This window comes from Akebia trifoliata, chromosome 9, assembly GCF_017979445.1.
Source record: "Akebia trifoliata isolate Shusen 1 chromosome 9, ASM1797944v1, whole genome shotgun sequence".
Lineage (NCBI taxonomy): Eukaryota > Viridiplantae > Streptophyta > Magnoliopsida > Ranunculales > Lardizabalaceae > Akebia > Akebia trifoliata.
In genome coordinates this window covers 14,340,401-14,357,146 of record NC_141383.1, presented here as the reverse complement: position 1 = coordinate 14,357,146, position 16,746 = coordinate 14,340,401, and positions in this window count along the sequence as shown.

Genomic DNA, 16,746 nt, shown 5'->3' with positions numbered 1-16,746 from the left:
AGTTTGAAATTCATTCTGGTCCGTGCTACCAGTACGGGTAAAACGAAGTTTAGCCTATCCGTATCACAAACACGGATGAAGAAAATTTAGTTGGAACCGTGCCTCAAACACCGATGAAAGAAACAAAAATGCTATCCGTGTTTTAAACATGGGTAAAATCGAACCAAAGGCTATCCGTGCCTTAACCACGGATCAATCAATAAATAAAAGGGAAAAATCAAAAGAATAATAACAAAAAAAATCAAAAATAAAAAAGACAGAAAAATCAGAAAAATTTCAAAAATCCTTTCGAGCAGCACACAATTTCGATTTGTTAAAACACGACCGAGAAATACCCAAATTTCAAAAATCACTAAATCTTCATCAAATCCAAGGTCTCACACGAGCTCCGCGCCATCGAGACCAAGGAATAAAAAATGTAACTCTGTCAGACCCCGTGCTTAAGTAACCATTTTCTACAAAATTCATTAATTCAACCGGTAACTCGGAGTCGTGTTTTACCAAATCTCGTTTGGCCCGTACAAATAGGGGTTTAGTCTATTCTTTGCAGTTCTTTGCACACAATTCCTGCAAAGAAGGGCAGCTGTAGACACCCCAATTTGAACGGGCCATCACTCGAAAGGGCCCAAAAACAACAATTTTCCAATAAATCGGGCCAACCAGCCTTGAAGGCCCGAATCATTGAAATCTGACATTTGATTCAAATCGAAGTGCCTAAAACCTCCCAACTGGGTGTGAGCACACTAAAGGAACTCAGCATGCTCCCATCTACCCCGCTCCACTCAAAACATCAATTTTTTGACAAAATGGGCCAACGGGCTTCGAAAGCCCAAAATATTAAAAAATGGCAATTTTGATTGAATCGAGACCCCTAAGACCACCCAATGGTCTAAAGGACCCACTAAAGGGGTTTGAACTACCCTACACATATTCAACCTCACCGCTCCACCACTATATCCCAGAATAACCAAACGCTCGATGAAATTATCCAACGAGCCTAAAAGGCCCAATTCGCCAACACGTGGCATTTTAATCGATCTAATAATTTTTAAAAATCCTAAAAAGATAAAAAATGAAAAAAACGTGAGACTTGGGATGCCTATCCCTCCTCTACTCCCACCGTTCCACCTCCGAATTCGCAAAAACCCTAAACCCATTCAAAGCCTATGAACTCTCAAATCTTCAAAAATCAATTTCCCACCTTACCCCTAACCTAAAATTGATCTCATATCACCTAAACCCTAAAGTAAACCTACCCTCAAAAATCCAACCCACAAGCAAACCTTATCCAAACCAAAATAACCCACAACCCTCTTAAAACTCAAGCCTAATACACTAAAAGCACACAAGATATTATCCAATTCATTATCTAACTCACAACCCTAACCCATTAATCACTACCCACATCAACCAATCACCTTCTCAATATCAAAATATAACACATGTCATCATCCCCCTTTACCTCCCTCATCTAATCACCTACCCCCATCACCATTCTCTAAACATCCCATCTAACCCACATCACGTCTCTCCAAAATCACCTCAACCTATACCCTACCCTAACCTAACCTATCCTCATTCTCTAACCAACCACATCACAACCCATACCCAACACACCCTAACTTATCATCATTCTATAACATCAACAACCACCCACATCTACACTCATCATTTTCCTTAAAACACTCCAATGAAATCACCTCAACCCATACCCCCCTTATCATCAACTAACCAACCCATACTCTTCTCTCTAATCAAACAACCACTATCAACCAATCAACCAATCTCATCATCTCACTCTCTCATCACATATGTCACATGGCATCATCCCATTCCTCCTCCCAAAAACCAATCTACCAACCTCTTACACAACTCATTCTACTAAATCTAAACACATCACCTCTTCAACCAACCTAACACTCCTTCTCCAAACAACCCTCTTACATCCCCACTCCCCCCATCAACCATTACTCATCTCATCTTACCAAATACTCTACCCAAATGAATTTGGGTAGGATTCAAACCATTTGGATCAAAACCTCACCCATTTTCATTCTTTACAAAACTACCCTCAATCTCACTCCAAATTTCATACCCCTATCTTTAAAAAAGAATGCCATTACCCATTCTCCTAACTTTTAACCCCATTATACCCTCAAACATCATCCCAACACCTATAAATACCCCTCCCCTTCTTTCAAAAATGGTGATCAAGTTTAATTAAGAAAAAATATATATTATCTCTACTCATCTCTTCTCTACTTTCCTACTCTCACAATAATCTTCTAAAATATACACACACCCTCTCACATTCTACTAAGGATTCAAGAAGACCTCGAAGAAGAAAGAAAGAAGAAAAGAGAAGTTTCAAGGTGGGTTCAAGACTCCATACCCCTCTCCCCTTTTCTCTCTACCCTCTCCTCCTCCCTCTTCTATTATCCCTTCTCCCCTTTCATTTTATTTTGGATGATTTAGGATGAATGGACCCCAAGGCTAAAGGTCTATAAGGGTCATTTTCATCAATGAAATGACCCTATGATCAAGCCGAAAGTAAACCCCTATCTAGGGTACAAATGCACACATGTGGCACTTTATTTTCATTTATTTTAAAATCAAAATGATCGAGTTCTTTGAGGTTACCACCACTTGGCGGGGAGAAGAGGGTGCTTAACACCTTCCCTTTTCTCCAATCGAGTCATTTACCCGAATCTCAAAGTTTGATTATCCCTTATCCATCATGAGTTACTAAAATGTCAAAAAATGTCATTTTTTGAAAAATGTACATCGGGTGACCATTCACACCCACTTACAACATGAATGGTGGCGACTCCAAACCATAGTAGTTGTGGCCGTCGTAATAATGAAAACCACGTATCTACAGTCCCAAAATAAGTTTAGAGAAGAGATGCTTTAGTTACAGTCTAGACTAGCCGAGGAGGTGGCAGAGTTGAAGGAGCATCAAGCTTCTTCACAGGGGACCTATCACATTCCACCTCAAGATCTACCGTAGAGATCACAACCACAGGTTGTACCCTCAAAGGTCTTGAGGACTCCCCCACCCCAAACGCAGACAGATCCAGGATGTGGCTACAAAATTTCCAACGACTACGTCCACCTCGATTTGGAGGTTCTTCAAACCCGACTGAGGTTGATGAATGGATTTAAAATTTTGGGAGATTTTGAGTGTCATGCAGTGCCCGAGAGACCAGTGGGTAATGGTGGCTACATTTCAGTTCGACGGGGATGCCAGCCATTGGTGGCGATCCGAGAGGAATGTTTTGGGGGATGGACTTTTCAAGTGGGACGACTTTGAGAAGATGTTCTTAGACAGATTCATATCCGAGACGGCTTGAGAGATCAAACATCAGGAATTTTTAGGGTTGGTGCAAGGCAATCTATCTATTACAGATTACGAGCTGAAATTTACCAGACTGTCACGATATGCACCCGAGCTCATTCTGACTGATCTGCAGAAAGCCCGTAGATTGCGTTGATTCGTAGGGTGTGGGTAGCCCTCATTAATTTGTAGGGTGTTTTTATAATTACCCTTTCCAAATAATGGTTTTAAAATTAGGTATGATGTCTCATCTCTCTCCTAGATTGAGTTGATTCATTCTAGTCATCTTATTTTGACGAGTCAAAATCATTTTAAATGGATTAAAATATTTATTAATATATATTTTTATATTTAAATAAATATAATCTTTTCATTTGTAAGACAAATTGGTAAATGCTCAACTATAAAATCTTATTTTCTTATAGATAAGATAACAAGTACTTAATTATTTTGTATAAAAAAAAAAAAAAAAGATAACCGGCCCAAGTAGAGTTTTTTATATTTTAAAATGATTAAATTAGTCCTTTTTTATCTTAGACAAGTTAATGTGAAGGACAATTCACATTGACTATCTCGCTTGGTCTTCTCCGAGACTAGGATTACTTCCAGTTTTAAAATCGTGTTCAAAATACTCTTGTGATTTACGTGGAAACTACCAAACGGAGGTCTACATGAGCCAATTAAATGGGTCATTGCATGTAAAAGGTTCATTTTTTTCAAAGGATGTGTGGAAATGTGTGTACACGATTGGAAATTTGATACCAGCGATTAAAAAACAAATTACTCAACTCACACAATACCATTCTTAGTATGATTCACTCCAGCTTTGTCGATCATAATGAATCAAGTATGAACATATTTGTGGATTCCATGATTGTGGTTCATTTAATTATTTTCATGGGATTTGATGAAAATAATAGAATACATATTTGAGCCAATAAAAATGTGCATGGGTCACCATAGCTGGTGAAAAGTTGATTGTTTTTGTTGTCTTCTAGAGTTTGCCACTATTAGGGGTTAAGGGAGTAAAAAAGGAAAAAAAATAAAAATGTTGGTGGGTATTATTAAAAAATCTTTCGGGTTAAAGAGGTAAAAGATTAAAAAAATAATAAAGTGGAATAATTGTATTAAGAAAAAAGGTAAAGGGTCAAGGTTAAAAGATAAAAAATAATATAGTTGAAGAGAGAAAAGATAGTAAAGTTGGATGAAGTACTATTGAAAAATAAAATAAAAGAGGAAAAATAGCAAAATTGGAAGACTATTATTTAAAATAAGAGGGGAGGAAGAGAGGAAAGACAATAAAGTTGAAAGGAGTGAAGAAGAAATGCAATTGTAGTGTGGACCTCACTCCACCTTAGATGAAAGGTGTGCTTATCCCCATAACTGTAACAGGAGTACTCGATTCTACAGTTGTGTTTTATTATATAGATGTCACTAAATCAACCAAATGAACATGAATTATACAAGTCAATATTATATTAAATTAAATTATCTTTTAATTAACTTAGAGGATTATTTTATAAAATTTAAATAGATATATTTTAGCTTTAGGGTGTTATCTCATTTAATATGGTGCAAGGGTAATTTTGCAATTTTAAAAATTAACTAATTTAAATTTGCATAAATTATGAAGGCTCCTCAACCTCATTAAAAGATAAAAACACTATTTTATTTAATATTATTATATATGTATGATTATATAAATAATTTTGTAATTTAAAATTTTATTTAATAAAAATTTTAGTCGATATTTATAATATTTTTTATTTGAATGTAAGTTTTGTCGTGCTAAGAGAAACTTGAAACATAAAAGTTATATATATAATAGAATATAGTGATCCCCTCCCCCTCCCACTCAATCTTTCTTTATCCATAAAGAGTAGTTGAAATTTAATTTCGTCACGAATCTTAAATACAATTTTTACATTTTTTTTATCCCCTTCTCAAGAAGATTCACAAGATCTGGAACAATGTCCTATTCCCATAAGGACATCTGATGCCTATGTGGCGCATTTTTATTGGAGTTTAAACACATTGTATTGCAAGCCACATAGATAATGGCTTGGTTAAGACTCTAACCAAAACGTGTCATGTAGACACCATACCTATTTTATAAGATTGGATACCATTATGGAACATGAATCTTTCAAGAATACATTCCACCTTTAGTGCCTTTCCTTTTCTCTATTTTTTCAATGATACCTTTTCAACATTTGTGTCTTTCCTCTTCTACTCTCTTAATCCTAAAGAGAGTGCCTATCAACACAGGCAAACTCTAGTTATAATATAGTACTAACAATTTATTTAATGAAACAAACTTTTTTTTTTCTTTTGCTTGGTCTTAATGTTTAAGGAACCAAACTTGCAAATTCATAAAAGAATCATCTCTTCTTACTTTTACAAATCAATTTTATTTTAAAGTGGTACATCACAAAATAATCAAACCATCCAACAAAAAAATTAGGAGAAACTAGGGGTGCCAATGGGTGCCCAATTCATTGGAATGGACATAGAATCGAAATTGAAAATCTTGATTTTGAAATTCTTTTTATTGGAGTTTGTTGTAGCTAGATCCCAAGCTACACACAAAAAATCGGTAATCGAAATTAATCCCTTCTAACGACAAATGAATCATTTCCAACTAATCAAATCTCAACAATATGTTACAAAGCAAATGCAAGTAACAATTAAAATAATAGAGAAAAATAACACAATCACAATACAAGAATTATGTAGTTCACCCACAATGGGATTACATCTATAGGCAAGTCGACAAGTGGAATCCACTAATCAAGGAGAAATTACAAGAATTGAGGTACATACTTACCTCTAACACCCTGGTGAAATCCACCAAATCCCTATACCCAACTCTAATAAGAACTCAAAACAAGACATCCCGATCCCCACTCTCGTTGTCACAAATCTGTTTCAACAATATGAAAATCACCCTCATGAATCTTCAACGTCTAGATTTTACAAAAGAAAAAAATGTACAAATGTAGAGATTCAATGTTTTCTCACACTCTCTAACAAAGAGAAAAACACTTTTATAAGCAATAATAATCATTTAGGGAGTCATTTTTGTTTCCTATAAGCTAATGAAATAAAATACCAAAACTACCTTACATAAGTAGAAAAGCCCATCAATCGGTTGAATGATAGTGATTTTGTATCACCAAACCCAACTAAATTGATTAGAAATGGGAATAGAGAATCAAATCGATTAAAAACCAAAATCGATGAGAATCAAGAAAATTTAATGAGAAATTTTGTAAAATTTAGTGAGAAATTTTGTGACATTTATGATTATCTTTTTTCCATTAATTTAAGAATTAGAATCGACCCATTAACACCCTTAGTATGTGACATAATTAACGACCCATGATTCTTTGGGCATTAGTTCCAAGCATTTGAGAAGAATGATTGTTCACATCTAATTTCATAAATGTGTACGCCCTATGAAAATTGTGAAAACTGAAAATGAATATTTGTGGAAAGCTTCTGAGGTTTGATACTACTGTAAAATAGGGATATAGCGACGGTCAGCGACCGTCGCTATAGTGGAGGAGGCCGTCAATAGTCGTCGCTAATAGTCCCATCGCTATATGTTATAGCGACGGTCAAGTATTCACAAAAATGTCGCTGGGGACAGGACTTATAGCGAGAGCCACTATTGACCATCGCTATAGGGTATTTTTCTTTTTTATGAACTCTTTAGCTACGATTTTGACCGTCGTTATAAAAGCTTTTAAAAAAAACAAATTTAATTTTACACCAGGCCTCTCATGTATTGCTTAATACTGGAGATACTCCTGTTGTTTGAAATTGATAACCTTGACCCCAACAACCAATATGGAAAGACCCAAATGCCCACTCTACTAGAATTCATTGTGTTACTATTACCAGACTGATACAAATTCTCACCAGACATCCTTGAGCTACTAATCTCATTTTTTTTACATTACAAAAATTAATGGACATGGAGTAATTATAACCACTTGTCACGAGTCCGTAGAAATTCAGACTCGAACTATTTTGTTTACATTTCAATAGTTGAAACCTGCTGAACGATAACCCGAAGTTCACACTTTTAAAGTGTTCCAAGTTGGTTCAGCAAATGTTTTCGATTCGTCTCTTTTCATTACATGGGGTCAAAGTCAAGACCAACTGAAGTTAATGAACACCACTCTATTGCCTTTGGGTTCTTATCCAATCCAAAAGTTCCGAACAATCTTCACGTCTGATAAAATGTCTGCAAATGCCAAGAATTTATTAAGCCCTTCATCTTAAATAATGGAACTACATGGTATTAGTGACGTCAGATTTTACCTATTTTTGGTACGATAAACCTTCAGTTCAGATATTTCCCTCTGACTCGATAAATCTTTCTTCATTTTAAGTGATTCTGGCACCACCAAGTTTCCTATTTGGTCATGGTATGCATCATAAATGAAGTCGAACACCTTATCTTGCCAAAAATGTATTGGCCACAGATTCTATTTGAAATTTACTTCATTCAATCCATAAATATATAAAACTACATAAAAGAAACTAGAACTATACCAAATTTATTAGAATAAGAAAAATAGAAAAGACCCCACAACAGAACAACTCTAATATTATAATTTGTTTCAGATCTAACTTGACAAAGATATGTTCTTACATTTTAGGTGATTAGAGACATTTTAAGAGACCTAGCGCTGCATCATGAAAAGGATCAAGGAAAGAAGATCGAGATGGTTTGGACAAGTAGAATGAAAATAAATGATGGCATTAGTGAGTATTTTGGTGTGAGGAAGACCAAAAAGGGTGTGGAAAGAGACTACAAAAATAATTGAAATGAACTTTAACAAAAGATATGGCTCTAGATGAGAAAAGAAAAAAAGAATTTTGTTGGGGGACTAGAGCAATACAATGGTGTGTGGGTAAGTTCAAGAAGGCACATTCAACATGGCTAATCTGGGCAGATCATCTATCAAATAAGATAAGACTGAATTTTCCATGTGAACCCTTCATGAGAAAGAAACCACCTTCCCACCCCTTCTCCCACCCTCCTTAACAGAGCATGTTATGACTTTTTTTTTCATTGTTTAAGAATCAATGTGTTCATGGTACTTAAAAGTAAGAGAATCCGTTCAAAGACTCGACTACCAAAGGAATACAAAGGTTGACTTACCCTTGTGAAGCATCAAGCCAGTGATAAATAAGCTCATTACGGAACCGCGTCATTTGCCTTTTAGCGAAGTTTCTATATAAAAAGTTCAGGAAAGAATTAACTCCAACACAAAAATGCAGGTACTCATATCATGGAGAATAGCATGATAAGCTTTATGAAGTTCGAAGAGCATGTAAACATGGCTTGCAAAATAAAATTTCTTAAGTCCAACATAGAGGCATACAGAAAAGTGAGAAAACCAATGGGTAGATGTGGTCCATAGAAACTGTGATGAATACTGATCCACACATAAACACATCCAAGTGATTGAGTTGGGTACTTTTGAAAAATACAGACTTCATCGGATCGGATTTCAAATTTACCCAAACAAATACAACATTCATTTAAGAAATAAAAAAAACATAGACATACATTCGCATATTCCATCAATATATGCAAGAAATGAGAGTGCATGCATCCTAGAAACGAGAGCAGTCCATCCATTGTATCATGCCCATTCCTTAATTTTCTAGCATCTGCCGATTATTTCATCTTCCAACAACACTTGTATTTGAAAGTTTCATCAATCTATACCACACCATTTCCTTATTGCCTTCCACATTGCTTCCAATATGTTCCCCTATTGTCTTCAACATCTTTTATAAGCATATTGTTGGCATTTCTTTATATTAATGTTCGATAAATCCTCCAACCAAAACAATAATTCAATATCTCTTGAGGACTAAAACTAGAAATTGTATGAATGAAACAAGAACAAATCATCTACGTGTACCCCCTTCAACAATAAAAGGAATGGATTAATATTAAATGCTATACTCTTAAAGAAGAATAAGAAATACCTAGATGCTTTTTGAAATTCTAATAAAAAAGAAAAGAATTCACCAGGAGAGCTGCTACCCCCTTGTTGTCGACAGTTTAGTAGAAACTCCATAACCTGAAGTAATAAATCATATACATCAAAATAAACCCCGAGCATTAATCTTTTTAACTTGTAAGGTAAAATAGAACTAGCCAATTAGGATCAAAATATGCAAAAGCAAATAGGAAACTAAATCAAACTAAACCAACCCCAACACCCAAAAACATTAATAGAATAAATCGTGTACAAGGAATGAATGTCTCACTTACTAGTAAAAGATAACTATATGGGTGTACTCAAAATGTGTCCTTCCACACAACAAGGAACACATATCCAATTAAAGAATATAAGTATCAAATTCAAAAATCCAAACCCTGTCAAGAAATATGCTCACTAGATAAAACCACATTCCTCATTAAATAAAAAATATTGACTGATAAATTCCATAATACAGTAAAAATTATTCAAATATACAAGGTTCAAAATTAAATGGTTCAACAAGTGGACTAATTGCTTCACGATTTCTATTGTCAAATGATAAATTCCACAAAGCACTAGCAGCTTCTTGCCTGTTTAATGAGTGTGTGCAATGGTGCCAAAATCAGATAAGACTAACCCAATTACGTACATATACGTACATGTATATGTCCCAAGATTGAGAGAGCTTTCGTTGCCCATGATAAAACCATCTCAATTGACTTTCCTTTGGAATATCACCTATTGAGGCTACTCCTACATTTACCTTAACTAGTTAATTTCTAATTTTGCCTTCCCCAAAGTTTCTAGTTATCAATCTAAGCATTCTCACCTCTACTATGCTCAATTCATAGATGTTATCTTTTGATTGCCCAACATTCAGCCCCATATATGTGCTCCATTCTAATTTGACCTTTCCTAATTTTTCTAGTAGTCACCCATCTAAGCATTCCTCACCTCCACTAGGCTCAATCTATGCACATGTAATTTCTTGACAACGTAACATCCAGCTATAAGAAAGCTTTGCATATGTATGCATAAAACTTTCTACAACCACTCATTCTATGCATATGGGGGCATAGATGCATCTCTTTGTCCACCTGCATGCTTATGTATCCTTAGCTCATGATACACAGACACTGTAGCATACCTTAATTATGCAACAACCAACAATATTCTTGAAAGGTTTTAAATCATACCAGCCACCCCAAGAACATTGCAATGCCACTGAAGAGATAAAGCTTGGAACCCTTTTGTCCAGCAGAATCCAAGTACCTTCACATGTACTTTTGGTAGATAAGCCAATGCTGATCGTCAAGAATAGGAAGTACACTATTTTTTTAGGATGATAGAATTTACCATCTTAGATTTACAAAGGGAGTTGTGCTCTCCAAAAATAAAACCATCAGTATGTAAATTTGAGCTTGACCACTTATGAGCGCGAGGAAGATTGCAAACATGGAGAGCACATGATGTAGAACCTAAAAGAGGCTAAGATGACCAAAAATATCAAAACCAACACATAAAGACTAACTTATCAACTCTTATCTCTGATGAGTTAGTTAAGTATGATGGGTTCAAAGTACCAATCCAGCTATAGTTTTAAAAGAGATTTTTTTCTTGTAATTCGGATAAATGAAGCCAGGAAATTGAATGACATGTTTTAGGGTTTAAGCCCATGTTGATGAACAATGGGTGAGTAGAACAATCTCAAGTAGTTTTAAAGGACTTCCAACAAAGGTATACAAGTACTTACATACTCCAGACCACCTAAAGCTGGGAAATTCCAAAGGATCATTCCCAAATCTGAGAGAAAATAACCCACTGAGATCTGTATGAAAGAAGGACAACATCCAACCAAATAAATAATATTCAGATCACAGAAAACCAATCAAAGTTATAATAAGTATTTTACCACACTATCATTTAATGAAATCCTAACTTTTTTGCATCACCATCCCCTTTCTTGTTCAAGAAAAAGGTCAGCAATATATATCAGATTCCTTTCTGAAATCTTCTAGTTATATTATTAACTGATAAGTCGGCCTTGGAGAAGTGGTTCCCTTCTGATATGGCTAATAAGAGTGCAGCATGAAACACAACTACCAAATACTAACATAAGCTAAGATGAGATACTGCCATTCACTAGTAAAAGAAATAATGCCTAAAAATAAAAATCCAAGCAGATTAGTTCCTATCCAGCCCATAATAATTGATTCATTTTTTTTTGTTCATGGAGCCGATCCCATCAGAAATATCCTAGAATTAATTCCAATCACATGTATCGGTTGGTTTATATTCCATGAGAGAGTCCCATGGTCTTATAACCATTGCCTTATGTATTTCATGTGAGAGACCTCAGTCACCAAGGGAAATGTGTCATGTTCAATTAGACGATATTATCATTTGTGTACAAGGTTGTGTGTGAAAATGTTTTCCTTGACCACATACACATCAAACATCGAGTCATCTTCAATTTGCAAAGTAATGTAAAACAGTGAAAAACATCCTCATTACTGTATAATCAAGAAGACGAAATCTTGAGGCTTCAATTCAGACTTGTATATCCTTCAAAATCAACATGTTCCTTCAATACAAAGCGCATAACTGTATACTTTTGAGATATCATGCATTGTTGTAACTTCAAGAGATTAATGGTCATGCTTTGTATGTACCATTTGTAGAGAAATCCCAAGATTGAGACTATAATAGCTTTGAACTATCACCACCACCCACCCCATTCCAAACACTTTGTTCTTCGCAAGATTGACATGCAACACTAAGACAACTTTAAAACACCTGATATTACATCTAAAGCACCTCAATTGAGTTTGTGATACCTTGATAGATAAGAATGTGCAATAGGCAAAATTACAAATGAGAAATGAGAGGACTTCTCTTTAATTAGATTCACAAACACTATTGTCTCTATAGGAATATTGTATTGTATTATGTTTAAATTCAAAATTTAATTCTAAAGCGTACCAAGAAGTGTCAATGGAAACATTACCTGCAATTAGAGAAATAGCATGAATCCTTCATTCCTAAAGCCTAAGAGTAGTCATAATCACAAAAAATTTATTACAGGCCTACACTAAGTCAACTGTAGTTATAGATGCAAATTCATTTGCAAAAAGCTGTGAAACATAAACAAGGTTGTAAGAGTGACAAAGAGGCCCTTGGAGGGAGGGCCCTTCACTTGAATGAAGATCGGATGATTGCTTGTTATCTAACAAAAGTATCGCCATACAATTTGGCTAATGCATCATCATCATCATAAGTCATCAAGAGTTTGAAAAGTAAAGGAGATAAAGCATACGTACAGTGTGGAATGGTACATTATTCTTGCCCATAAATTGATAAAGCTCCACATTTTTAGGATTCTTCCACCACTTCTCCCAGTCACGAGTATAGCATGTAGTGATTGAAATGTACCAATAGGAGCATCAAACCACACATAGAAAACCTAAAAGAAGAAGAAAAACAAGAACATTCATATCCAACGAAGTACATTTAGGCATTTAGCAAACAAAAACATGAAATATTTAGAAGTTAACAATACCTTATCTTTTCCCTCCTCCTTTATCCGGGTTTGGGACCGGCAATGTAAAATATTTAATTTTACATTGGCAGAGTTAAAAAGGGGTTAGTTACCAAAAAAACAGTTACTTGTACTACGATAGACCTAGAACTATCTAAAGAGGAAGAAAGAATACTAATCTCTAAAACAAAAGGCCTCTATTAATAGTGAAATAGACAATAGAACAAGCCAACATGCCAATCACAGCAAACTATTACATTACTTATTTAAATTTGTTTTTCGTACAAAATTAACACAAAAATCTTTTACAAAATGAAACTTACTTCAAACTTATTCCATCCACCCATTACGTACAAGCTTAGTTAATCTGAACTTAAAGCAAATAAAAAAATTAATACAGAGTCAACTTGATAATCTATGCGAGTTTTCAGATTTGATAAGTAGAATTGGGGAGTGGTGGTCATCTGAAATCTGATTTCATCCAATTGAATATTAGTTAGCTATAAAAATGAGAAATTAGGGTTTTGGTTTGAAACTGAACCAAAAATTGAATTAAAATTATAGAAATTGGGATTATATAGAAAAATCAACAAAATATGCAGGTAAACAAAATATGCAGAAAAATCTAGGGTTTAAGAATCGATTGGAGAAAAAAATTAATAAAATATGTAGGAAAACATACCTTAATTTTTGAGGCCGAGATCAGATCGGATCTATTTAGATTAAACCCTCATGCATTTGAGAGATCAAGAGAGAGAGAAATCGACGGAGAGGCAGAGAGACAAAGATATCTCCTCGACAGAGACAAATCTGTCGAGTATGAGATGAGAGTGAGACAGAGGCTTTGTTTTCGAAAGAGAAAAAGTGACTGATTTCGAGTTTCAGACGAGAGAGAGAGTCTGATTTCGCAATTCGTCTTCAATGGGTTTTATTTATGTCAATAGTTTAAACTTCAATTTACATAATAAAAAGAGAGAGAGAGAGAATCAGACATACTCTTTCTTAGTATTTCCAGATCTTCGTCCTCTATTGTCTTAGATTTGTATTCTTCATTAGGTGCTTCAGTCGAAGAAGAAGAAGAAGAAATTGATGAAGAGTTCGGCGTTGCAGTGAGGAGGTCCAAAATAAACTCTATAGCCGTATAGCGACGGTCAAATTTTGACCGTCAATAAAAGTCGTTGTTGTTGGTGATTTTTCCTGTAGTGAGATCAATTGAATATTAGAAGACACGTTGATGCAAATGGTGTCTCTTATGCATCAATTGGATGTCTGAACTCAAGTTTTTTATTTATTTATGAAAATAGTGGTGAGCTTGGAAGTTAGGTAGTTCGAGCAAAAATTATAGTGAAAATGATCTTCAGGGACCATTTAAAAAGAATAGATTTACTAAATGTCACATTCAGCTAATCGTGAAAACTTAAGGATTATTTAGAAATAAGTACCTCCACGAGGGCCCTTTAAGTAAATTTCTCCAACATAAGAGAAAAACTGAGAAATTGATCACATTTTAGAAGGATCAAGGATTACTTGAAAATTATTTATTTTTTTCCCATTAATTTAAGAGACAAAATAAAATAGAAGATAATATAATTAATCAAATTATAATACCAAATAAAAAGAGGGGAGCTGGTTTGTTGAATAAATTAAAGTTTTTCTTCAAGGTAAGAAAGGGACCAAGGATTTTTGTAAGAGGTTGAATAGAGGGTATTTGACCATGATCGAGGGGTCTATCATTAATTTGAAACTACAGCGGTAACACAAAATGTCGAGGGCTAGAGGGTATGTCGAAATCAAGAGTTTTATTTTTATATTTTTAGATAGAGAGGATAAAATCTCTTTCTATTAGTCTCTCATAAAAGACCATGGTCAAGATATATATGATCAATTTAAAAAGAACATAGGGTACCTAAAATATTCACCAAAAATATAAAAGGGGTGTATTTGTAAATTATCTAAAAATCAAAAAAATCCAAGCTTAGCCACCTTCTTGTAGACTTATAGTCAGCAAATGCAAAAACATGTAACTTTCTTCTCGTTTACTCTTGACTCTTCGTCTCCCTCTCCTTCATCTGCATCTCTTTATCTCCCCTTCTTTCAAAATCACTCTCACATCTCCTCTGTCCCCAACAACTCTCTCTCTCTCTCTCTCTCAATGAACCCATACTTGTTTCCCTCCTCTCTCTTCTTGTTCTTCATCTTCATCCATCTACGGATCTATCTAAGCGAAGACAACGAACAATTCATTCCCTGTCGTCACCCATTTAACTGTGGAAAGATCTCCAACATCAATTACCCTTTCTATGGCTACACCAGACCTAAAGAATGTGGTCATCCAGAGTTCGAACTCTATTGCTACGATAATACTTACACCACAATAGAGATTAATTTACATACATACCATGTGTTAGAGATCGATCAAAATGCACAAATTCTCAATATCTCTCAGTTTCCTTCCGTCGACCCTTTTTGTCCTCATAAATATTTTAATACCACCCTCAATACGTCTCTCTTTAAATTCACTAATGGTTACCAGAACCTTAATTTGTTCTATGGTTGTAAATCTCTGCATGAAATATCGGATGTTAATGTATCATTCTTCAAATTTAAATGCTTTAATGATGATATGGATAGTAATGTTTATTTTACCGCTAAGCCGACATCAAGGGATAAATTATTGCAGAATTGCCGTGATAATGTTTTAGTTCCAGTTTTTGAATCGGATGTGGACAGGGTTTTGAAAAATCTGTCAAGACTGGATGATGTTCTGAAGCAAGGTTTCGAAGTGAATTGGAGTATAAATATCAAACAGTGTCAAGATTGCGTTAGATCAGAGGGAGGATGCGGGTATAATCCCACTACAAATAGTTTCGTTTGCTTCTGCCATGATGGACCTTGTAATACCACATCTCCGAGTAAGTTAATTTCGATTTATTTTATTTTATTTTATTTTTAAATAGAATTTTAATTGAGCTAGTAGTAGTGGATATATGAACACAATTGCAATAACAGAGGACATGAATTTAAGTAGAATTGAATGGAGGAGCCCAGATTCTGTAATTTAAGTAGGTGATCTCTCTCTTTCTCATATTATATATATATACGGATGGCGTTATTACGACCCCCATTACGACCTCCTTTGCGATATACCATTTTGTCTTATATGGGCAAAAATGTTTGGAATGGGCTGATTTTTGGAGAGGATGATCTCTATGATGAGGGGATCATCCTAGAAAAAAATCAGCGAATTCCAAAACTTCTAACCCCATCAAAATTGATTTACAAAAATTGGATGGTCTATAATTTTTCAACAAAAATTGGACGGTCTAGAAGTTTCATAATGAGCTGATTTTTGGCAAGGATGATCTCCTCACCATAGAGATCATCCTCACAAAAAATCAGCCCATTCTAAATATTTTTACCCATATAAGACAAAATGGTGTGTCGTAAAGGGGTCGTAATAACCCGACCTTATATATATATATATATTAGTTTCTCTTAGTCTAGCTGACACTGACCAAGTCAGACCTGTGAAACCCTCTGAACCCCATATATCAGACTGATCATATAATACCATTATTTAAAGAGCTTCTATTGTCACACCAACTTTTGTTAACGCCACTTCAGACGTGTATTAATTCTTCGAAGATTTATATATGACTTGGGGTGGCGTTAACCAAAGTTGGTGTGGTAATAGAATCTCTACCATCACAAAATCTCATATTATATAAATTACAAATATTTAAATTCTTAAAAAATAAAATAATTGAAGGTTCCAACGTCCTAGTAAAAGTCAATGAGTGTTCATAACGACCTGGTTTCAAAACCCTCCCCACCCACTAATTCCTAACCACTAACCT